Raw genomic sequence first — 25,749 nt, forward strand, 5'->3', positions numbered from 1 at the left:
AGCCCAGGATCTAAGAAGGACTTCCCAGGGGAGGCCTTGGATGAGTCTCTGATCTAGATCTCAACTTCTTCATGGAAGCAGTGTCCATGGTAATTTTTCTGTTCCAAAGGGCTGGTGTGAGCATTTCTGCAGACACCAGGCCTCAAATGCCTAGGTGCCTCACACACCAGATCCTCAATAAATGAAGGCTAATTTTAAAGACCAAGGTGATTACCTCTTCTGAGACACCAGAGCGCGAAGCCATTTTTCCAACAGTATTAACACTGATTAGCTTTTCCAGGCCATCAGCACTGGCTTAGGGGTAGGCAGCACACCCTGAGAATTTAGACGGTTCTGGGTTGAAGGTGGAGGGTGGGGGGCAACGGGACTAAGACCTCCAAACAGAAAGCAGGTTCCTCGGAAGAACGGGAAGATTGAGAAGCTAGGAAAACTTGAGGCCGTGCCCAAGATGGCTGTTACCACCTAAAAGGGAGAATCCATTCAAACATGCTCCACGGAGGTGCCAAGGTATGGGGACATCAGGCCCAGAGAGGAAGGACTATAATCTCACCACATAACTGGGCTGTGATGGGAACAGCTGCTACCCTCATCCCAACAGAGTAAATGCCGCTTCTTGCATTTAACATTCAGAATCAAGTCACAGGTAAATCATGGAAGCCCGTACTAAACGAGAGAATATAAATATCACCAACATGGAGCATTAGAAATTCAAAGGTACAGCTGCCCCAAATGGAGAGGTAGATGATGGTGGGGGGAGGAGGTCAACAAGAAACAGCCTATGGAGGAGACAGAACAAGGATGGAGGAGGTTGCTGAGGGGGCAGGGAGGAGACAGCTATGGGACTGAAAATGTTAATCAGCTGCAGGGAGGAAGGGAGAAGGGGGATGGTCAGAGTGAGCTCATCAGCAATCACAACAAGACACCATCAACAGCTCTTAAAACTGATCAAGTGAGAAAAGGTGCTGCTAGCATAGTATTTATACATGTCCAAGCCACAAAAGTAAAAATGATCTGCAGGGGGGAAAAAAAAAGGTGGTTGCTTCTGAGAAAAGCAAGACTAAGTGAAGGAAGAGGTAAAGTAAAACCCTATTGCTTTCATTACAAGCCGTTCTGGAATGTTTTCCACTGTTAGCCATTTGCATGCATTACTTCGACTAACATTATATTACAGGCAAGATCCTCTAGAAGACTAATGTTTAGATCACAGCTGTAGGTTTTTTCTCAACTTACAGCAGGCTTCACGGTGCCGTGTTGAGTCCTTGCAGCACGCTTAAGCTGGCCTGCAGCATGCTTAAAGTCATGTTTAAACTCTGCGAGTAGACTAGTTATTTTCTGGTCTGAAAAGCTGTCCAATTCCGATTTGTTATAAACAGAAAGGCTTTGTTGATCATTTTAGGTCTTCAGAATATGCTAAACTATGGGAGTTTTAAAGGTTTGTGTTCTATAGGAGAATATTTCAACGCAGACACAAATATTCCAGAGCCGTTAAGTTCGGGAATGACGATCAATTCTTAGAAAAGGCTCAAATCTTGAGCTCTCCACAGGGCTAACCTTGAAAGAGATTAAGTGATGAGCCTCATTAGTCAAAAAGCATACAGAAACAGCACATTCTATTATACCCGTGAATTCCTAAGTTTAATGAAACACAATCTGGAAATTGTTGTTGTTCTGTAACATTTACTAAGCACAGACAGCAGAGTGAGGAGCCTCACACATGACAGGGAACCCTGATCAAGGATGTGATGCTAATTAAGATGATGCTAATTAGGACTCCCAGCCACTCAGGGAGCCCACAGGGGGGTAAGCAAGTGGCAGTGCCTCCAGTCAACCAGCAGAGTAATCTAAAGAATCCAGCTAATAATGGAGGATGGCAGGAAGACAAAAGTGCCTAACAGATCACATTTTTAATGAGGAAAAATAAGCATCAGAACTCACCTTTCCTGACGTCAGAGCTTTTAAGGGACTGATAATGACAAACAGCTATGTAGATCCTGCTTTGAATTTTACCGATTCAAGACCTCCCCTAAACAGCACTGGGAATTAACGATTCCCAGAGAGTCAGAAACAGTGTTTTTCATTTAAAATTGGTTTTTAAATATTTTTCCTACAAGCCTGCAGGGAAAATGGAGATAAGTTCAGAATATTACATCTATTCTTAAATCCAGAATACATCACGAGTCATTAAGTAAAACGTTAAACAAGTCATTTGTCATATGTGCCCCCCCAAACACTTTATCAATTTCTCTCCTCTCTCATGCACATAACCCGTTAAGAGCACACGTTTATTCCTGTGAAGCATGGCTATCTCCAATTCTCAACGTTCACCCCTACAAGATCTCGCCCAGCAGTGCTTGGCCTTCTGAAATACTCAGAACATGATTGATTGATTTTATTTTTCATTCATTAAATTGTATTCAGCCTCAGCCTGGCCCACATCCCTTAAAGCAATTCTCCCCTCTCTGGTTTATGTCAAAATAAAAGCTTCTGCTAGCATTTCTTCATGACTTTAGACACTTTCAGCAGTGTCAAGATTTCAGATAATTTCTCGTATTCGTATACATTTAAGACAAATGTTGCTGTTGTTTGATATAGCTTTTTCCTAAAAAGGATAGTGAAATAAATATCCTCAGAAAGCAAGCCAAATGAAACATACAAATCAGGCAGTAAACCAAGAGAAGGTTGACGGAAGGGAAAACAACGAGGTAAGTCTGTCAAATTTCATTTAAGTTGCCAGAAAATAGGAATGTTAAAGGAATCACCAGGGGAGGAATTCCAAAGGACTGAACCACTGTGTTCCTATCAATGTTGGCCACAGTATGATTTCACAGAGCTTTCAAAAGCAGCCAGGATTATGTAGGCATCTTGAAATAGGTGTTATTACTGCTCCTTCCCCACGGTATTTTCCTCTCCTAGTGATTCAGTCCATTATTGCCCCTGTTCTCCACCCACCCTGCCCCCAGTCACAGCCATACACCTCAAGGAGAAATGGAAAGCCCAGTTTTCCCTTCTGTACAGGCCATGGCCTAAGAAAGCACTTGGCTCACTGCTCTCGGATCTGGAACCCAGGGAAAGGCTTATGTCTGAGGTGCTTCCTGCCCTCTGGGCCCGAGCCCCTTAACCAAACAGGACCTGTAGGTCCTCCAAGGACAACACGCAACACCAGGACAACCAAATGGTTCCTAAGCAGGAGAGCTCCCTTACCCTTTCCTATCCCCTATACACGTGATCCCACTGCCCTCAGCGCAGAACTCGGGGCCGTGCCCTCCACCCCTCCCCAGTCCTCCGCTCCTCACATAGACTGTAAGCACTGGTCTCCCTGCAGGCAGGCATTCAGCCCACTGCACTCCTGCCTCTCAGCGTCCCCACACTGCAGGGGCACACTCACCTGTCAGATACTACCTGGCCGGGGGGCTGCCCACCATGGTGAGAAAGGAGGATTCTGTATCCTTTTATCCAACAACTTAAGATCCCGTCAAATTTATGTTTACATTGACTGCAAGATAGCTCACAGCTCAATGGCATGCTCATGTCAATCAGCCATTTTTATTTGGGTTTCCCAAGGGAATGGTCCCTTCTCTTCTGTTTGACCTCACCTCTCAATTCAACTAGGCTAACTGTCACGGCATCTTCTCGCAAGAGCTATTGTGGACTACGGTACAGTTCTATCCTGCTTCAAAGGAATGAGACAGCTTTAGAGGCAGAACAGCCCTTAGCCATCAGTCAGGCATGCCAAAATTTCCCAAATGCCAGTCTTCAGCCAAGTGCTGGCTAGTTCATGGCTAACAGTCGCAGGTCAGCAGGGAAATGACAAAGAGGTGCAATCAGAAGAACATTTTCATGTATGAAAATGCTAAGCGCATGCCATCTAAAGACAAACGTAGACATTCCTACTTTTTCAGTATTAAAGTATTTGTTTTTTCTTTTTTTTTTTTTTAATTTTTTTTTTTCAACATTTTTTATTTATTTTTGGGACAGAGAGAGACAGAGCATGAACGGGGGAGGGGCAGAGAGAGAGGGAGACACAGAATCGGAAACAGGCTCCAGGCTCCGAGCCATCAGCCCAGAGCCTGACGCAGGGCTCAAACTCAGGGACCGCGAGATCGTGACCTGGCTGAAGTCGGACGCTTAACCGACTGCGCCACCCAGGCGCCCCAAAGTATTTGTTTTTTCATGAGATGTTAGATGGGAAGGTTTTTTTTTTTTTTTCCAAATCTTTAATGATGAAAAATCCTGAAGCAAAATAGTATAGGATATAAGCACAGTGAAGACTCACACACTCATCCAGCTTTAATAATGATCAACTTTATACATACATAGCCAAAAATATATACTAGAAATTGGTCATGAAGTTTTTTTTTCCTGTTCCACAAAATCTCAAAGTGTGGGAACGACTAATTGGGGCCAGCCTACACGTTTTACAGATGAAGATACGAAAATTGGCAAAGATCAGCTTGTCCCCAGTTGTGCAGCTGGTCAGAAACAGAACCAGTAAGCCTGATGTGCCACAATACGGTTTTTGAGAAGAGGGACACAGCCAATCCTTCTTAACCTGTCAAATGTCAATCCAAGGACACCGAGGACCTGCCTTTTGTCCCTGCCGAGGGAACTTGGGACTGTGCAGCCCCATCTGGGACAATCAGAGTGCAAAACCCATAATATATAACCCAAGTTCATTTCATGTTAGAGCAATTGTGTGCCGTCCCTGGAAGGCTCCAAGAACCACCAAGCAGTTTCACAGTGCAATGACTACTAGAATTTTCTACATTCCTTATCAAACACTTCAAAAATCAAACGTTTATAAAGCAAACAAGTGTGAATAAATGAGAATTCATGCCGTAAGGTTAAAAAACAGCTACTTATCCATTCTTGCAGGCTCCCATCCTCACCCCACCCAACTACGAGGTGCAAAAAACAAACAGCAATGTAAGTAGTAAGACCAGACAGCTAGCTACACAGGCCTGCCTCAGAAAATATCAAATGAGACAGGCTAAGTGACAATGTTTCCACACTAAGTTTTATCAATGCAGGGGAGTGGCTAATTGGTAAGAAGATACATCTTTTTTTAATCTTTTTTTTTTTAAATGTTTAATTTTGAGAGAGAGAGAGAACACGCGCACACAGAGGAGGTGCAGAAAGAGAGGAAAACGGAGAATCTGAAGCAGGCTCTGTCAGCACAGAGTTCGATGCAGGGCTCAAACCCATGAACCGTGAGATCATGACCTGAGCTTAAGTCAGATGTTTAACCAAATGAGCCACCCAAGGGTCCCAATAAGAGGATATATTTTTTAGGGATCACGGGGTGGCTCAGTCAGCTAAATGTCCAACTCCCAATTTCAGCTCAAGTCACGATCCCGTGGTTCAGGAGATCGAGCCCCTTATCAGGCTCAGCGCTGAGCCTCTCTCTCTCTTTCTCTGAAAAGTAATTAAGCACCTAAATTTTTTTTTTAATGTTTATTTTTGAGAGAGAGACCAAGTACAAGCGGGAGAGGGGCAGAGGGAGAGACAAAGAATCCGAAGCAGGCTCCAGGCTCTGAGCTGTTAGCACTCAGCCGGAGGCAGGGCTTGAACCCAAGAACCATGAGATCATGACCTGAGCCGAAGTTGGACTCTCAACCAACTGAGCCACCCAGGTGCCCCAACATTTGTTTTTTAAAGAAGATCTATATTTTTAAAGGACTCACCGAAATTCTCAGTTTATGTAGAGTTGATTTCCCTGAAGATATCCTAAAGCATCGGAGAAGCCTTCAGCAGCAATACCTAAAACAGTAGAAATCATCAGAATCAAGTGATATTATAGATGTCAGTTTGGGGGGGGGAGGGGACAATTCTCCATCTATACATTTGGTCATTTCCCCCCATACTAAGCATGAAAGGAAATAACTCAGGAAACAATGAATTTCCGCTCCAACACATGGGCTGGGAATTTTCTTTACCAACAGGGAATTGAGGTCCCAAGACAGTTATTTCAAAGACCAAAATTATGTTACTGTTGGCAAAGAGGCAAAAACTCATTCTTCCCCTTCCCTGTGGTAAAAATCCTTAATGGTTTTGAATTTAAACAAAGACCAAATGTATACATCTCCCCACCCACTTGCCCCCACCAGTGTTTAGAACAAAAATCAGGCACTTTTCTCCTTTTTAATAATTAGCTTACAGGAGCCCTTCTGGTCTCATTCACCCTTTTCCTACTCAGCTCCTCGAACGTGTCTATCAAGTGGTCCCTTCTTGCTTCAACTGTTCCCATTTTATTCCCGGTTCTCGGAGCCATTCACAACTGACCATTTAGCACCCCAGTCCCTGGGAACCCAGTCTGAAGCAGAGAAGCACCATCATCGACTGTCCAAATCAAAATGGCTCATAGCCACAGTTAACAAACAAGTATCTGAATAAGAACATATATGTGAATCCTTGAAACAGGATAAACATTCAACTAAAGAACCAAGTACTTATATGAAATAGACCCAGGTACATGTAATCATACCTGGGTAGTTATGTAAGACTAGTTAATAAAAGGTGTTGGTTAGCTATTTGGGAGAAAGAAAAAATCTAGATCTCTACCTCTCTGCTTATAAAAAAACCAAACTCCAGGTAGAATCATGAGTCCTAGAAGAATATATAAACAAATAATTTTATACCACAGGGACAGAAAAGCTTTTAAAAAAATTTTTTTAATGTTCATATATCATTGAGAGAGAGACAGAGACACACACACACACACACACACACACACACACACACACGACGTGTGAGCAGGGAAGGGGCAGACAGAGAGGGAGACACAGAATCTGAAGCAGGCTCTGAACTGTCAGCACAGAGTCTGACATGGGGTTCGAACTCACAAAGCCTGACCCAGGGCAGGGCTCGAACTCACCAACTGTGAGATAATGACCTGAGCCCAAGTCAGATGCTTAACTGACCGAGCCACCCAGAAAAGCTCTTTCTAAACAGGACATCAAAAACTGAAACTATAAAGGAGTGAGACATCTGGCTGGGTGAGTTTTTTAAAATTTCAAATTTGTGAATGGCAAAAATGTGTCAAAAATAAAAACAAAGAACAAAAGGTGGTATTTTCATCAAAAAGTAAAGTAAGAAACTAGGTACAATATTTATACAGCAGACATATAAAGGCTACTTTCCTTATTAAGCAAAAAAATAAAGCAGTAAGAAAATAGTCCCGTCCAAATGGACAAAGACAATTAATAAGCTTTCATTAAGAGAAGAATCCTAATACAGGGCGCCTAGGTGGCTCAGTTGGTTAAGTAGACAATTAACTCTTGATTTCCGCTCAAGTCATGATCTCACAGTTCGTGAGATCTATCCCCATGTCAGGCTTCCTGCAACAGCACATGCTCTCTCAAAATAAGCATTTTCAAAAAGGAATCATAATAGCAATAAACATAGGAGAAGATAATCAACTACACTAACAATGAAAACATACAGCTTTAGAAAATGGAGGATTTTTTAACCTATCAAATTGATAGAGATGGTAAACACTGACCACAGCCAATGTTAGAGACATAGTTCATGATGTAGTCCACCACTTACATAATTTTGTCCACATGTAAAATGACATATTCTTTGATCCAGCAATGCTACCCCTAAGAATTTACGGGTAGTTAATTGTGTAAGCAGAAAGATGGATATATATATAGCACTGTAATTAACAGAGAAAACAAGTCAATGCCCTAAAGGTTCACAAATAGGAGGCAGGTTAAATAAACCATACAGACACTGAAAATAACGATTGAGGTTTGTATGTATTGATATGAAAAGATATCCACGTGAAACAGGTGAACAACCATGCACAGTATGATTCTATTTGTGTGTGTGTGTGTGTGTGTGTGTGTGTGTGTGTGTGTGTGTGTGTTCCTAGATGTCCTAAAACTCATCTAGAAGGATGTTTATCAAAATAGTTAGGATCACCACTGATTATCAGGATTTTAGAGCATTTTTTCTTCTTATACTGTATGAATTTCTTATGAGCAGGATTTTTCCCAAGAATACAATGAAGCCTTATTATACTCCAGGCTCCAGTGTAAAGTGTTACACTACATAGATTTCTACGTGCCTTCGATCAGCTTTCCTCTGAATTTACTGACATTTGTATCACACACAGCTTGTAATGAACATCGGTACGAGTTCCCTTCCTCATCTCCAGCTCCTGTCCCTTCCCCAGGGCCACTCTGTCCTTGCATTTGGGTTTCCAAAGACACACCTGTATCCTTATTCTAAAACCCCCCTTTTTTACTTAACCTAGCTCAATTCAGTTTGTTACTTGTGACCAAAGGAGTACCACATAATACAGTGCTGCTTTTTATTTTCCATCTTCTCCATCATCCCATTCCGTTTGAAAACAGAACAGTAAACCCTGTAATCACATCAATGAAGATTTAGGACATATAATGTCTTGTAATGGTTATGACTACAGCCAAAGTAACTGAAGCAGGAGACTCAAAGCTAGTGTAACAAAGGCAAAAGTATTTCAAGAGACAGGTAGATTCATTCCTGACTAGTAAGAGTGCTGATGAAAAGACTACCTGAATAAGAATAAAAACAAATGGGACATACTTGTCCAGATGGGCCATTTCTATGGTTAAAATATTCTCCACTCTCATGTTTTAACCACTTCACTGATTTATTTTTATTGGATTATGTTTATCTATGAAAAGCCTTTTTTTTTCTATTTAGACTATAACATAATGTTTTCCCATAATGGGACCATTATGTTCAATTTATTTCCAGCAAACAAATTTATTCTTCTCATCGCCCTATTTTTAAAGGTTGAGAAGTTCCATATAATGCATGAATCCTCCTAATACCATAATTATAAACCTGGTTAAAAAGCTATAATCCCTTGTAGACATACAAATCCCTTTACAGGTGTGTTGGATGTAAAGTACAAATCTAATTAATCCTTCCCTCCATCTCCTGGAGGCTCCCTCTCAAAAAAAAAAAAAAAAGTCCCTAGAAAGTAGACAAAGGACAAGAACCACTATCCAATTTCAGTAATGAGTAATCATGAGACCTAACCAAGTATGTGTGTCTCCAGGGCCTAAGTCAGACACACACACAGGACACTCAGGGCCATGCACCAGCCTCTCTCTTCTCACCCCTCCCCGGTACAAGGGCATCTTTCTAAATGGATTCTTGGGGGCAGGTGGACAGGGAGCCAAGCAAGTCCGCATCTGAAGCTGAGACACATGAGGCAGGATTTGAGACACAACACAATACACTTAGGGGAGACAACAGCAGGGTGGTGCAAAGTATAGACTGACCCTGGATCACTTACTAGTCATTTGGCCTCGATGTGTCTTAACCTCTGTGTGCTTCAGTTTCCTCCTCTGTAATAATGCCCATCACAAGAGCTGTTTTGAGGATTATAGAAGATAGTGTATCTAAAGCAACCAACAATGCTCAAGAGTCTAACATGGTCTTACTTGAGCTCAGTTTGGTGGGAGCAGCCTTGAGCAGAAACTCATTGTTTATTGCCTACTCATAGGAAGTAAGGTCCCTAAAAGAACTCTGGAATAGTATATATCTATGCATGACACTTACCTATCAAAAGCGTTTCCTCTTTAACATGGATAAGACCTTTACAAATGAATAGAAACTAATTTTAGAGGTACCAGAAGCACATTAAAGAACTCTGCCTTAAAATGGACTTCTTTGGGTCATCATCGGATACGTCATTTGGCAGCTCCCTTTTTTGAGTAATTTGAGTACCACGCGGTACCTTTTCTGAGTAATTTGAGACAGGCGTAGGTAGAGGTGACCAAAAGATAGCAAACGCTATGGACTTGTCACCACCCTCGGCACTTTAGGGCTGGACTTAACTGCTTTTGTATCCCGGGCCATTTGCTACTGAGAATGTATAGATACAGTTCTTAACTCAGTGTCTAAAGCAAAGTGCCCCCAAATGGTACATCCACTACTGATTACCATCTTCACAGCATTAAAGAAACAAAACACATATTCAGTAATCTGAGACCATACAAAGTACTTTTTCACCATGAGGGTTTGATGGACATTTGTTTTCCACATTTTACTTGGCAGCATTTGCACGAGAATGTGGGGCCAAGGTGAAGAGGATCTGAGGAGGCAAGGACGTCTCAAGCCACAAAGGGCCTTCACAAGGCATGTGACTGACATCTCATGACATGGTACAGATCCGAAGTGGCTAACAACACCTCTGTCCTAACATTTCATTAAAAGACAAGGAATAGTGTAGAGCGCCTGGGTGGCTCAGTTGGTTGAGTGTCCGACTTCAGCTTAGGTCATGATCTCGCAGTTTGTGAGTTCGAACCCCGCATTGGGCTCTGTGCGGACAGCTCAGGGCCAGGAGCCTGCTTCTGATTCTGTGTCTCCCTCTCTGCCCCTCCCCCGCTCATGCTGTCTCTCTGTCAAAAATAAACATTTAAAATAAATAAATAAATAAATAAATAAATGGCAGAGAATAGTGTAATAACACACTCAAGCTTTGTCCTAACACCATCAATATGAGCATAAAAATCAGGAGAGGGGCCCATATCAACATATCTTCAATGTTTTTGCTACCCACCATTATTTAGAACATAACACCAACCAAAGCAGAGAAAATCTAAATTGAGCTGATGAGAAGAGTATACAGTTGGCCCTTGAACAACATGGGTTTGAACTATGTGGGTCCACATGTATGTGGATTTTTTTTTTTTTTTTTACAGATACAGCACTGTAAGTGTATTTGCTCTTAGGATATTAACATTTTCTCTAGCTTACTTTAAGTAAAGAGTATGTAATACATACAACATACAAACTACGTACTCATTGACTATGTTATCAATGCAACTTGGGGGAGGGGAGAGTCAAAAGTTACATGCCCATTTCTGGCTGGGGGCAGGAGTGGCAGCCCATGTTACCCATGTTATCCTGGAGTCCCATGTACTACTTTTAGCTTGCATTTATCACTAACATTGGACACATGTACTCCTAATTCCTCAGGAGCAAAATCCAAGAAGCAAATAAATCAGATAGTTCTTCAGAGCCCTAAAATGCAGACTGGAAGAGACAGAGTAAAGACAAATTCTGAAAACAAAAATTCTCCCCATTGCCTAACACACCTACCACTTGCCAAGGATCTGTCTTGCTTTTTTCTGAAACCACGAGAACTTTTTCTATGTACAGCTCCATGTTTACAGTCCAGCTCCACTGTCAGAAGGTATCCGACTCCGAAGCGAAATGTCCAGTTCTGTTTTCATGGCCCCCTCCCTGCTGACTTCCCAGCTAGAGGCTGGGTGCTGGGGTCAAAAGAAACCCAACAAAGCACAAGCTCAAAGCATCAATGCCCAAGGTTTCCAGAGAGGAGAAATGATAAGCTACCTTGCTCTGTGCAGGGCAAAGAAAAAAGCTCCAGCAATCTCTTTGTATTCCTCTCAAACCAGAATTCCAGCAAACTAGGAAGTCAGGGATGTTACAAGCAAAAAAAAAAAAAAAAAAAGATTCTCCATAAATGTGTAAAAGGCTGCTTTCAACAACCCGAGTTTCTCCAATGCAGGACATTTTAGACACTTTAATGTGCAAATATTCATAGTAAATGAGTAGCTCCAACCTTATTTGTACACAGATTCCCTTACTCCCATGGTCTAGGTCCTGGGACAAGGGCCTCACACAACAGTTTGGAAAATGTTATAATGAGATTTTTATGCAAATGTTTATTGAAGGCTTACTCTGCTCTACTACATTCACAATTGCATGACTAAGCACAATGCCCTGAAAAGATCAATTAATGGGGCAAAGAATGTTAATGCAAAGGACTGGGAAGCTCGTGTTCGCTATGAGGGCCAGAGAAGTGCTACAATTATACACAGTGACCTCACTCAGACTATAGGTTTATCGCAACCAGAAAAATTTGACTGATGCCATGAATTCCTTCTTGTTATATAATTCACCGTTCCTCTTTTCAAAACTTTAAAGGCACAGAGAATCACACTAAATTAGTAACATGAGCAACTGGAATGCAGGCTCCATAGGAACAGGGACTCTACTAGGTTCAGGGCTATACCCTGGCCCTTTAATAGGATGGGTGCAAAGACGCCCCACCAATACAGGACTATATGAAGAAAAGAATAAGTAAGCGAGCTTATGTCAGTGTATCATTAACTCACTATTCACTGGCCAAAACATGCATTGTACATGTATTTTTCCTTATGACTTTTGGGTTAGAAGGAAATTTTTGTCTCTTGACTACCACATTCAGTATATTGTTATAGGCAATTATTTTCAATATGAGCCCAATTAACTAACATTCAAATGACTAGGACTTCCAATTAATCAGAGCTATGAAGAGAGTCTCCCTTGGGGGAAGGAAGAACAAACACATTCATCTTTTAGAAGTCTGCAACCACCCACCAAAAAGCTTTCATCGCCAATTTGCTGAAAAAACCAAGTGAGCATGGAATACAGACATCAAGAAATATCCTATGTTATTAATTTCAAGATTCTGAATGTAACGTTTAACATAACCCTGAGATGTTACACTACCTTCAAGGGAACAAATCAAAACTTCAATGTTTTTGCCAAACTCAATTCACTGTGACAAAATTGTGCTATTTATTTATTTTGAGAAAGAGAGTGCAAGCGGGGGAGGAGCAGAGAGCCAGAGGGAGAGAGAGAATCCCATGCAGGCTCTGCATTGTCAGCACTGTGGAGCCCAACATGGGCCTGGAACTCAAACTGCAAGATCGTGACCGGTGCCCAAGTCAAGAGTCGGACAATATAACTGACCGAGCCACCTAGGTGGCCCTGGGGAAGGCATTTTAGAAAAATTTCTAACAACTCTGTTTTTTCTTTAAGAAACAGAGAAGAAAAGAACAGGGAAATACTGCTCTAGTTCCCCCTTGGTCATTCCAAAAATTAAATTGATTAGACCCTTCCCTACTCCCATTTTTGCTACCAAGCGGTTCGTGGCCAGGATGTTCCTGTTGGCAGTTGCCAGTCTTGGCTGGAGTATGTTCCCACCTATTGCAGCAGTCCTGCCCGGTGGCCCCTGCATGCCAGCTCTTCCCCACCCCCAGAGTAAACCCCCAGAATCCAAGACTGCGAGAAGCATTTGAGTTGTGTCTTCAGCTCCCAGGCTAGAGGGACCGCCAGGGCCTGCTTCCTCCCTTCCCACCTCAACTGTCCTGGCAGTCAGCGCTCCTTCTCGAACCCTGCACCCTCTGAGCTGCTTCCACTGCGGTGGCCTTCGACCTCCAGTCTCCAGGCTTAAAATGGCCTCCCCACCCTCCTACTCATCCAGCTGCCCATCAAGTTCCACCTACTCTGGGGAGACTTCATCAACCACATCTCTCTCTGCACTTCCCATACTATGTTGCAATCATCTATTTTAGTGTATATATTCCCCACTAGACTGTGAGCTCTTAGAGGCAATAATTGTGGCTTACCCCCTAGTCCTTGCCTCAGCTGGAGCACAGTTCCTAACACACACTAAGTACTGAAATATCTGAATTAACAAATGTATCTTGTATGATTAGTAACTCTAAGACACTGAAAAAAAATTAACTGTAAGACACTACAGTAAGGGGCTTCAAGAGGCTGGAGTACAGCAACGGAGTCAGGATGGGGTCAGGGGTATGAGCGTGTATATGCCTCTGCGCGCATGTGTGTATGTGTGTGGACATACCTGCACAGAAAAAAAAAGGGGGCTGCCTGGTTCTATGATCACCCTCCAACCCTGTACCTCAAAGTCAAGGTCCCAGTTAAAGCCCCCTTTTCCATTCTTAGTCCTAGGGATTGGCTGTTAACTTAGTTTTCTGCCACAGACCTTTCAGTAAACTTCTCTGCTGTTTGACCTGATGTCAATCAGGGAACTACACAGTTGAGCATTCATTCCTTCTTTCCCATTCCGAAAGCAAACAAAGGCTTTATGAGGTTTAGAGATCAGAGAATGGGACGAAAAGATACCCCTCTACAAGCTATCATCCCATCCCTAACCCCTAAAGTAAATCTGTTTTCTCCCTCACTCCACCTTGGATGCTGGGAGAAAGCACAAAGCAACACAGAAGACCAACAGTGGACCCAGATATACAAGAATAGGCAAATGTTAGCATCAACTATCTAAGCATTTCTTAGAAAGGTGGGGTGAAAAGCCCCCTTAGAAAGGTGGGGTGAAAAGAAGGTACAACCAATCCAGGGGAATATTCATTAGCACTAAAAAGAAATGAGTGATCAAGCCATGAAAAAGACTTGCAAGAATCTTAAACGCATATTACTAAGTGGAAAGCTAATGTGAAAAGACTTCATCCTATGTAATTCCAACCACCGGACACTCCAGAAAAGGTGGAACTATGGAAACAGCAAAAAGATCAGTGGTTGCTAGAGACTGGGGAGAGGGAGGGATGAGCAGGCAGAGCACAGACTTTGTAGGGCAGTGAAACTATGCCGTATGATACCGGAATAGTGGGTACATGTCATTATGCATTTGTCAGAGCTCACAGAACGTACAGCACGTGTTCACTGTGCAACAGTGAACCCTAATGTGAAGTATGGATTTGGGTGATTATGATGGGCAGCGTAGGTTCCTTGATTCTAACAAATGTACTGGTGAGGAACGCTGGTAGTTGGAGAGGCTGCGTATGTGTGTGGAGAGTGGGGATATGGAAATTCCGCATCCTTTCTGCTCAATCTTGCGGTGAACTTAGTGCTCTAAAAAATAAAGTCCATGAAAAAAGAAATTAAAATTTAAAAAAAAATTTTAAAAACAAAGGAAAGTGAGATACTGGTTCTCCATATGCCCCCCTCCCCCCCTTCTACCAGGCACCAAAGCCAGAGAAAACCCTACAGGGGTCCTCACTACTGGTGGCAAGAGCCCAGGGACAGATCTGGGGTTAGACAAGGGGGGGTTGGACCTTAATAACATTCTTAGTAACAGTGATAGAGAATCTGGCGTCCACCTATACATCACTTGTAGGTATCAGGAGTACTGAGGTTGAACATGGTTGCCCATGCAGTGTTGGAACCTGCAAGAATAGGCCCCAAGAGGTGGTATCCTCCCTACTGTTATTCCCAGGGCCACCTCAACCTGTAATTTGAGGGCGATTACTCCCTATTAGCACCTTAAGAACTGCCTCTGTACTAGAACAACTCAACTAAAGGACGCAAAGGGAAAATGTGACTTCCTCCAGAGGTAAGCCATCTGGTTTTCCTCAACAGTGAAAACCCATCAACTCTAATAGAATATCCCAAGGTTACAGCCAGAAGGAGGAGTAGGCATCCTACTTAGGAGACAGGCTCAACTCCCATGAACAAGCAAAACGGCTCATTCCTCCAGCTCTCAAAGCCCGGATGTTTTGGGTGCTGTGAGCCAACATACAACATAAAAGCAACAGCAAGAATCAAGGTGCACTGTGAAATTTCATCAGCCTCCAGGCAACATAAAGGATCACGAATAAGAACACAGGGTCATTTGGAAGGACGGTTTAGCTAATCAAGAACAAATTAGCTACTCAGGTATACACAATGTGAAAATCAGGGACACTTATTTTTTTATAAATAAGAATCTATCATCACTTGGCTCTGATTAGTAGCTATTGTATCCCTCAAACTTCATCTTTCAAAAGCAATTTTGCTGCCCTAACCTCTCTTACTATGTGCACTTGGGTCTTCATAAATTGTCACCTGATGTATTTTTCAACTAAATCCCTCTTATCTTTTTTCATCTAGCCAATGATTCTTCATATACTCGTTACGGTACATTTCGTTCAAAACCAAAACACCCCCCCCACCCCCGACTTCCCCAAGCAAATCGTTTTGTCATTTAAACTTCCTCCTCTTCTCAGAACATATCCAAAACTAATTCTCCTTAGCCATGTCTCCTTCCTGTCCCAGATCTGTCATTCCAAAGGGCCTTGCTTCCCCCTGGAGATGCCTCTACTCTTGCCGTACTCTCAATTTCCAGGGATCTCGTAGATTTCTCTGTGTAATTTGGCAATTCACTATATCATTTTCTAGTCAGTCTAATACAGGTTCTGTAGGATTCTAGGACTATGAAAGGTAAGGTATACTCCAGAGCTCAGTGCAGAGCCTGGTGCTGGGTCACCCAGGGCCAGAGGCATCTTGGTTCCTTTACACTCATGCTGAGTGAAGAAGGGCAGTGTGGGTCTCCTGGGCCTCACTTCATTCCCATTCAAAAAGCAGAGAGAAGAGCCTCCCTCATAAGCCAACCCAAGGACCACATGGGCCAAAGGCTGGGGTAAACATGCCTGCAATCAACTGACTTTCTTCTCCTTCCCATGTGTGACCCCCTGGCTCTCTAACTGGCATAATATCTCTAAGAACAAGAATTAACACTCAAAGGGCACCTGGCTGTGTCAGTCCAAGAAGCATGTGACTCTTGACCTCAGAGTTTTAAGTTCAAGCCCCACATTGGGTACAGAGATTACTTAAAAATAAAATCTTTCAGGGGTGCCTGGGTGGCTCAGTTGGTTAGGCATTCGACTTAGGCTCAGGTCATGATATTGCAGTCTGTGAGTTCAAGCCCAGTGTCAGGTTCTGTGCTGACAGCTCAGAGCCTGGACCCTGCTTCAGATTCTGTGTCTTCCTCTCTCTCTGCCCCTCTGCAGCTCACACTCGGCCTCTCTCAAAAAAATAAACAGGGGCACATAGACGCCTCAGTTGGTTAAGTGTCTGACTTCGGCTCAGATCATGATCTTGTGGCCCATGAGCTACAGCTCCAACTCAGGCTTTGTGATGACAGCTCAGAGCCTGGAGCCTGCTTTGGATTCTCTCATATTCTCTCTCTCTCTCTCTCTCTCTCTCTCTCTCTCTCTGCACCTCCCCTGCGCTTGCTTGCTCGCTCTCTCAAAAATAAACATTAAAAAATTTTTTTAAATAAATAAATAAATAAATAAATAAATAAATAAATAAATGGAAAATGAGAATTCACACCTATCCTTTACCCTTCAGGGCATTTTTACCACTCGGAATTATCATATATGGTTTTAAAATATGTCTTCAAATTAAAGGCCGTTATTTTTGAGGAATAGAATTTCAGAACTTTTCTTTACCACTTCATGTACCATATAAATACTTAAAACTTCCTGCTAAAAAGTTCAATCACCCATGAAATAACGAGAACATTATAATGAATCCCTAAGTATCCAACACTCTGATTCCACAACTACCAACTCCCAGCCGGGCACTCATCTCACCCAGACCCTTTCCTTCCTGTGTCAATCATCCCCTCACTGGACATTCTTTTGAAGCAAATACCAAATATCATACCATTTCAATTTAATGGTTTTATAAAACTAGTATTTTTAAGCAGAAAATGAATAAAGCTGTTGTCACCTGGAAAAAATGAAAATTAAAACTTATGCCTATCAAAGTTACGGCCACCTCGTTCCCTGTTGCACACAGATGACCTAATACAGATTCAGCAGGCCTGAGTTAGGATTCCTAGCAGCACGGGAGGTGACTGGGTGACTGTGGGCAGGACACCCAGCCCCTCTCTGCCCAAAGATCTCTGCTCCCAAGGAGGAAACCAGGATGTGAGGGCTCTGAGGCTCCCAAATCATCTGCTGGGGCACAACTAGGACTTTCTACTTGTATGTTTTGCTGTCACTGCTGGCACCGGCTTGGCTAACCAGAGTAACTTAGTCTTTACTTAATTCTTTGTGAAAAAGGATTAATACATATTCTAGTAGCAAAGTCTTCTCTAGAAACCAGTTTCTTCCATATTACCCTTATACTTAAAAAACAAAAAACAAAAAATCCTTCCATTCTTTTCCTTCCCCAATCTCTCAAAATAAGAAGAAATACAAAGTAGAATCCTGCTGGAGTCTCTTGTCTCTGTTCTTACGGAATCAGTAAGAAACCTCATGCTCTGCCTCCACCCTTGGGCAAGATAACCTATAGAATTGACATGCTAAAAGTCACTGATGCAGGTGACCAGAGGCCTCTGGGGATGGGATGACTCCCCCCAAGGGTCCCATGATGTCCCCTATAAGGCAACCGAAATCCTTTAAAAATTCTTTTGGACCAACTTGTAATTCAAATAGAAAACTATTCAGGGCATTGTCCAAGTCATCTGCCTCACCATGGACTTGGATTCTCTGTATCTGTACTGCCCCTATCATAGCTAGTGGCCACACACGGCTGGAGAGCGGTTGAAATGTACCTAATGCCTATTGCTACATGCCATGAATGCCAACTCCATAGATTTTGAAGACTTAGCACAAGTAAGTAAAATACTTCATTAATAAGCTTTATATATTTTGAAATGTTAACACTTCCAATGTACTGGATTAAATATTAAATTTAATTTCACCTTTTAAAAATGTGGCTATTCAAGAGTTTAAAATTTTAAGTCTCCTTTCTAGTACAGTGCTTCTCTGGTTTCTAAGTCCTTTTCATGACATCACAAATATGTTTCATGTTAACCCAGCATAACTAGGGTTATTTGAATACAACCCTAAAACTAAACTTAATTCACTTGGACTTATTTTTAATTATCTTGTATACTTCCCCTAACAGTTCCTGTGAATTCCCACGAAGATCTGAATATTTAAGTGTTCCAGTAAGACCATTACAGCTACCTTGAGCATAAAATACCACACAATCATCCTAGAGACCCCTTCAGACTGAGAATCAAAACATTTAAAAAGCAGTTCCAAGTCCCTATTTTTTATCTCATAATCAGAATATGGTAACATTTCTCCTGGCTGTTATGACCTTGGGTATTAGATTTTCACTCTATGCAGCTGACAAAATATACAAACCCACATATCTACTCTAAGACGGGCTGGAGGGGTACTGGCATTCTCCATAAACCAGGAGGAAATCCACTCACCTGCTTTCTATTGGTTTCCAGGGCATGCAATCATAAACATCTGATTGAACCGAAGATTGAACACTGTTTTTTTTTTTAAAGGAAAAGTCAAACATCATGCCTGACCTCTGATCTGACCTGACCTCCTGACCTGAAGGACAGTGGTCTTTAGGGTGTTTCCCACTATGTTTTCCTTGTGCTCAGCAGAGATCAGAGTAAGTTGGATCTCTCTTCTTTTTTCCATGACTCCATGGAAATAGATGAACTAAGTAAAACTTCCATTATCTAGCCCAGTGGTACCCAAAGGGTGGTCTGCCCACCACCAGTGTGTGGCTGGTCTGTAGTAAGTACAGAAATGAAGAGTAAACATTTGGAAACTTTTATAGCAATTTAACAATTTATGTTGGCTGAATGTAATAAAAAGTGCTTATATTTCATAGGTTTTTCCAAATATTTCATTTTTATTGAGTTTTACTGAAGTAGCCCAGCCCAAAACAACAATTATAAATTGAGTAACTAATCCTTCCTTTCAGAAACACTAAACCAACTCATCAGAATTCCCAATTTTCTAGTCACCTCATTCTACATGTGTAAGAGTAGGGGATAAGGTAACAAACACATGGGGAAAAGGGAGAAAAACTACCACTTAGGAGACATTCAGTGAAACAGAACAATTTCCATGACATAGTTAAGGATGGGGATTTGTAACATGGTCATATTTGTACATTTACCATTACGACGCCCTATTTCTTCTTTACACACACACACACGCATATATAATGCTATGGATTATAAATCACATTGTGCTATAATTCAGTGGTGATGGGTCCCGACTTCAGAAATAACATATACAAACTCAAGTTCATATGTGGAATGATTACACATCAACTAAGCACAAATGTCAAGTGTTCATTACCCACAGATGGAAATTCAAGTGTTTTTTAAAAGCCAAATTGAGGTTAAAAGCTAAACATTTCTAAGTAAGGAGCCAATCAGTAAGCACTGAGGAACAGAAAAATGAAGAGGCAGCCCCTGAAGAAGTCACTATGAGGCCCAGAAGACAGATGGCCCCAAAGTATCAGGAGGCCAAGCAGCTCAAGTGTGAAATGACTCTCACGCCCGCAGTCACTTCAGTTATATTTGGTCTCAACACTGGCTTCTTAGCCCCAGCTGCAGCCAACAGAGGGGATCCTGACAAGGTTGTGTCCCTCGCTCGTCCCTCTCACCCAAGGCTGGAGGACCCAAGCAGGGAGTCAGGCAGTGGCTGGCGCTCACCAGTGGTTCGGGAATCTAGCCAGCTACTTCCTCAAAGCCTCAGGGTCCTCATGTGGACAGAGCGCTAACAACAAAGACCTCTCAGGGTGAAGGGAGAGTGGGTTTTGTGAGGAGACTTGCAAATTCCAGCAAGCTGGAGACCAAAGGGAAGAAGAAACCACAGCCCAGAAGAGGAGGGGGGATTCCTGGAGAAACGGGATGTTCCAGGAGGTGGACAGGGGAAGATGTTGCCAACCAAGAGCACTTCCGCCAGCCTGGACAACGGCAGCAACAGAGGAGGGAAGCTGGACAGTTGGCATCTCAGGGACCTGTATTTTCCAGGAGAGATGGGAGGAGCATACCCTATTGAAAAAAAAGGCGGGGGGGTGCTGAGGAAGGGGCAGCATAAAGGGACTTAAAGGTGACAAGTCTGCATACTTCCTGGAGGCACCAGAGCACGTGTGGCCCAGGGGCCCTGCTAAGGGCACCACATGGGAAGAGAACTGAGCAGAGGCAGTGGTTATCATGTGTGTGATTACCAGTCTCAGATGGGTCCCCACATGTGGCCATGGAACCTTCGTTCTCCCCGGCTCAGGGCGAGGGCATCAGGGAGCTGGAGTCCCTCAGAAGAGGTCTAACTAAAGGACCAAGTGACAGCAGGGAGACAGGCAGAGCGGGAAGACAAGGAGGAGTTGAGATAGGGAGGTATCAGTGAGGTCAAAGATCAGGTGAGAGGTCAACAGGGTGTCATCAGGGTGAGAAGATCAAGGGGCACAATTTCTAGACAAACCACACCTCATTCAGGGTGTGACAATGAAAATCGCAAGGTAAGGCCTCAACAGCCAGCCAAAGCTCAGTTTAGGAGCTGAGTGGTTAAAAGTTCACAGACAGGGGCACTCCACCTTGGGTATTTGGGGACATCTTTCCTCAGCTGTAGGATTCTTTTCCACGGCTGTGATTTTGCCCTCGAGGGGGTGGGCTAAACTCTTGGCTGTCCCAGAGAGTAAATCTGTCCAGCACCAAGGCATGGAACCCTGTGCCTCCCCGCGGCTGGGCTCAGTGTGGATGCCTTGGAGCCTCAAGCTTTCCGATGCTTCCAGAAGGACGCATCCAAGAAAGACATCCCAAGTGTAACTGGCCTGACACCCATCCCTAGGGAGGTCCTGTGAACCTGAGCCAAAGGGCTGGTGGGAGAAGAATGTGTGATGTACAGTGGAATCTCATAGAGAATAACTAACAGCTTTGAGGGAAAATGAAGAGCCTGGGGAGTGCACACAGCAGCTACCTGGTGAGGCCAGGGCTGGACGTGAGAGAGGCACATGGCTGAGGAACAGCCCCTGGGCGAAGATGGATAAAGGTGCAGCAGGAGGAGGGGCAGGACACACGAGGAGGGCAAGCGCGAGGTGGCAGCGGGGAGTCGGGTGGCCCGCCAGGGCAGCAGAGGCAGGGGGCCGCGAAAGTAGCCTGGAACGAAGGCATTGGGAAGCAGCATGCCGGGCGCACTTTTGTCCCCAGTAGAATGCGCAGTCATCAGATACTCAATTTTCAGGTACTTCCAGACCTCTGGCTGGTACCACATAGACTTGGCACGAACAGTCCAGCATAGAGTGGATAAAACGGATTTTGGGGGTCAGAGGGTGCTGTCAGCAGCCCACCTTAGGGCACGCATGTGGGGCCGAGCTTCCAAGCAACAGAAGGCACCATTTCCTTCGAGAAAGAGGCTGTGCCTCGGGTCCAGCTAGAGAACCCAGAAGGAGGAACCTGACTTGTATTCCTTCATAGTGCCAGGCAACAGGTACGGCATCTCCATACATCAATACATTAGACACAGAAAGAATGAAAGGCATTCTGGCATCTGTCCTGCCCTGGAACGTGGTGATTAAATGGAGAGTACAGAGTAGACTAAAAGACCGAAGAGACTCATCAACCAGATGAAATATTTAGTATTAAATATTTTTAGGTTTCATGCTGGTTCATATGTTTTTAGGCATGATAATTACATTTAGGAAAAGAAATTCAACCTTTTAGAGTTGCACATTGAACTATATACACATGCACACACACGGATGAAATGCCATGTTGAGGATTTATCTCAAAATAAGCCAGCGAGGGGAAAACTCCCTCTTTTGTTCTTGATGAAACAAAATGGATCGTGTATGAGCCATGGGAGCTGGGAGATGGGAGATGGGGGCTTGCACTGGTCTTCCTCCTTGTGCAGATGTTTTCAATTTCCTATTAAAGAACAACATGGAGGCAGCATTGTTTTTAACTAATTGTGTTAGTATGATGACATTTCTGCAATGAACTCCGAATGCTCAAAGTATGATGAGAATGCTTTCAAGGCAGTCCCTTTAACAGTTCCATAGGAATAGAGTATTTCAAGTTTTCCAAAGAAGCAAGACTGCCTGGCTTCAAGTACATGCAGTCACGCTTGACAAGGTCCGGGGACAATATCTGCCCCAGCAGTGTGTCACCGTGACATCAAAATTTGGCACCTTCCCCTCTGAAGCCGTGAGCTAAGTTTGCCTGATTCACAGGCATGATGGGCAAGAGACTCCTGTCAGGCTTTGTTGCCCAGTTGAGAAATCAAGCAATGGAAAGGTGCCAACTATAGGGCCCATCTCTCAAGCACTATCACTGTGACTGGTATCCCCATTTTGAAACCACCAGCAATATGGCAATAATCCAGGGGGGAAACTAGGTAATTCCTGCCCTAAAAGTTAATAGCACATAATGTTTATCTCACTTCTGTGAGACCCACATCATGACCACATTGAGGACAGCTGGGTTGGAAGGTCAATCTCAGGAATTAACAGTCAACAGACCCAACCACCACCACAACCACCACCCCCCCCCCCAACACACACACACACACCCTTCTATCACCAAACTCAGGGCATCTTATGTACTACCACTCTGGAGAACATGGTCTTAAACCAGTGGTTTTCAGCCCTGAGTGATTTTGCCCTGGGGAAATGCTAGCATCATTTGGAAAAATTTTGGTTGTCACAAGCAGGGAGGGATGCTACTGGCATCTGATGGTTAGAGACCAAGGACACTGTTGAACACGCTCCAACGTACTAAAGAGCCCCATATAAAGAATTATCTGGCCTAAAAACAATGTCAGGAAGTTAAAGTTGACAAGAGCTGACTTAGGCAAGTAGAATTAAGTGTTAAAAGAATATTCAAACTTTTTCAGAGAGGGAGGGTAGGGGACAAAGAAAAAGACACAAAGAGACAAGGAGAGAAAAAGAATTGACACGGTCTTTTAGAAGTCCTTTAAATATTTCTACCAATATTCTTTAACCAGATGTGATATCTGATACCCTATTCTCCAGTTTAACTCTCTTTTGTCTGCTAACACAAGGGGCCAAACACATGAGAGACTACAACTGCCAAGACCAATATTTGCTTTTTTCCAACGGCCATGTTTACCCAAGATTATTCTGCTCTTGGTGAACTAGAAACCAACTGGCTGTTGACACACTTGGAAAAGAGCCAAGGAACAGTCTGGCACCCTTCCCCAGGAGAGGCAAAGGGGGAGTGTGGTCCAAGAAGACCAATCTGTAAAAACCACCTAACCACTTTGAAATCACTTTGGAAACAACTTCCCATCGACAGGGCAATCCTGTTAACATTTTCACTAGCCCTGGAGTCTTGAGAAGAGGAAAGAGAATGGGGAGTCCACAGGAAGAAGGAAGACTGGGAAGACGGAAGAAAGAGAACAAGTATCACCAAAGAACTTAGCAGTACTTAGGGCGCCCGGGTGTCTCAGTCACTTATGCTGACGGCTCAGAGCCCGGAGCCTGCTTCGGATTCTGTGTCTCCCTCTCTCTCTGCCCCTCCCCAGTTCACACTCTGTCTCTCTCAAAAAATATACAAACAAGGGCACCTAGATGGCTCGGTTAAGCGTCCGACTTTGGCTCAGGTCATCATCTTGGGGTTCGTGGGTTCAAGCCCCGTGTCAGGCTCTGTGCTGACCACTGAAGTGGTCAGAGCCTGGAGCCCGCTTCTGATTCTGTGTCTCCTTCTCTCTCTGTCCCTCCCCCACTGCCCCTCTGTCTCTCCTTCAAAAATAAAAATTAAAAAAAAAAAAAAAAAAGAATTTAACAGTACTTTGACCTGAAGAAAGCAGAAAGGAAAACCAATTCACATGTTATTATTATTCTATCAACTGTAGCTTTAAAGCTAAGAGGGAGTATCTTTAGCTTGATTGTTAACTCTGAAATATAAGCCATGACTGACCTCCACAATGACCAGTAATAGCTTCTCATTTGAATTCTACTGTTTGTATTTACATAAGTGGTATGTTTATATAAGGAATTCTGGTATCAGAAATTCAGCTGCACTTAACGCTCACAATTACCAGACTTCTCACATGCCAAGAGCCATTTCACAGCCCTTTCCCTTTACCACAAAAATTCAGCTGCAGCTATAAAAACCATCACCAAGTTCACCTGCTTACATAAGACCCAAGGATTTCTGACTGGAGACTCTACCAACCTCACATAGTAACTCCAGATGCTACCCATTCAAGAGAGTCTGGGCACCACAGTGTGTCTGAGCTGGCAATCCTAATATGTTCTCGCAATCCTGGTTTCCAAATGCCTGGGCTAATGTTTCTGCCTCTGGAGGAAACTTTCTCATCTCCTGGCTTCTTCTCAAAAGGAGCTGAGACAATAGACCCGTAGAAAGGTCAGGCCAGAGATGCCCAGCCCCAAGTGTCAATGACACTGAGGTACAGAGGGCAGTGTTACAGCAGACCCTGTGGTCCCCCCCAACAGGACACAGACCCAACCTCTAGCCTATAGGGGTTGAATAGCGGCCCCCAAAAAAGATACGGTCATGTCTTAATCCCTGAAACCTGTGAACGTGACCAGACTTGGGAAAGGTTGCAGATTTACATTCTGATATTGAAGATACCTAGAAGAGATCATCCTGGATTACCCGAGAAGGTCTTAAATCCAAAGAGAAGTGCCCTACTAAGAGCCAGAAGACAAGGAGAAGGTACGTCCATATGAAGACAGGTGTATGTTTGGAGTGAGGTGGCCACAAGAAGTTGGCAGAGGTCAGGAATGATTCTCCACTAGAGCCTTTGGAGAGAGCATGGCTCTGACAATGCCCCGGCTTTGCACTTCTGATCCCTGGAGCAATGGGAAATTAAGCTTCTGCTGTTGTGAATAAAATGTAGCAAAATACGCCACCCCAAATTATGCTGCTCTGGTACACTCGAGCTGTAGGCAAGTGCAAAACAGTAAATTCAAGGAGAGGTTTTCGGTCACCTTCCCTTATCTACCAAAAAAAAAAAAAAAAAAATCCTAAAGAAATTCAATTGTGTAAATCCCCTCCCCAGGAGTTTTATCAACCAGGGAAGAATGACTCATCCAGGAGAGGAGACCAGAAGTCAACCCCACAACCAAACTGTAACACAGGATGCCATGTATCCTTCAGAGGGCCCATTCATCTTCCCTAAAAATCATTTAGTCTTTCCTAAGAGGCCTACATCCCCCTCCGTTTTCCCTATTAATATGCTTAAGCCTGAATTCTAAGCTACCTCTTAGGGGTTACTCATTTTTACCCCACGTGTAACTCCCATGTATACACAAGGTATACAGGTTAAAACTTCTGTTTTTCTCTTTTTCATCTTTTATTATAGGCAGTATCGGGTAACAACTCACAAGGGTAAAGGAAAA

The 25,749-nt window shown here is 43.4% G+C and overlaps 1 protein-coding gene across 1 annotated transcript in view; it reads right to left on the reverse strand.

The window, feature by feature from the left end:
* TLN2 (talin 2) overlaps window positions 1-25,749 on the reverse strand; it is a 436,539-nt gene that overhangs the window by 251,851 nt on the left and 158,939 nt on the right. The window contains exon 3 of the mRNA XM_042988722.1: window positions 5,682-5,757. The gene's annotated coding sequence lies outside the window, so the exon portion shown is untranslated. The remainder of the gene's footprint in view (window positions 1-5,681; window positions 5,758-25,749) is intronic.

Source organism: Panthera tigris, chromosome B3 (assembly GCF_018350195.1).
Source record: "Panthera tigris isolate Pti1 chromosome B3, P.tigris_Pti1_mat1.1, whole genome shotgun sequence".
Lineage (NCBI taxonomy): Eukaryota > Metazoa > Chordata > Mammalia > Carnivora > Felidae > Panthera > Panthera tigris.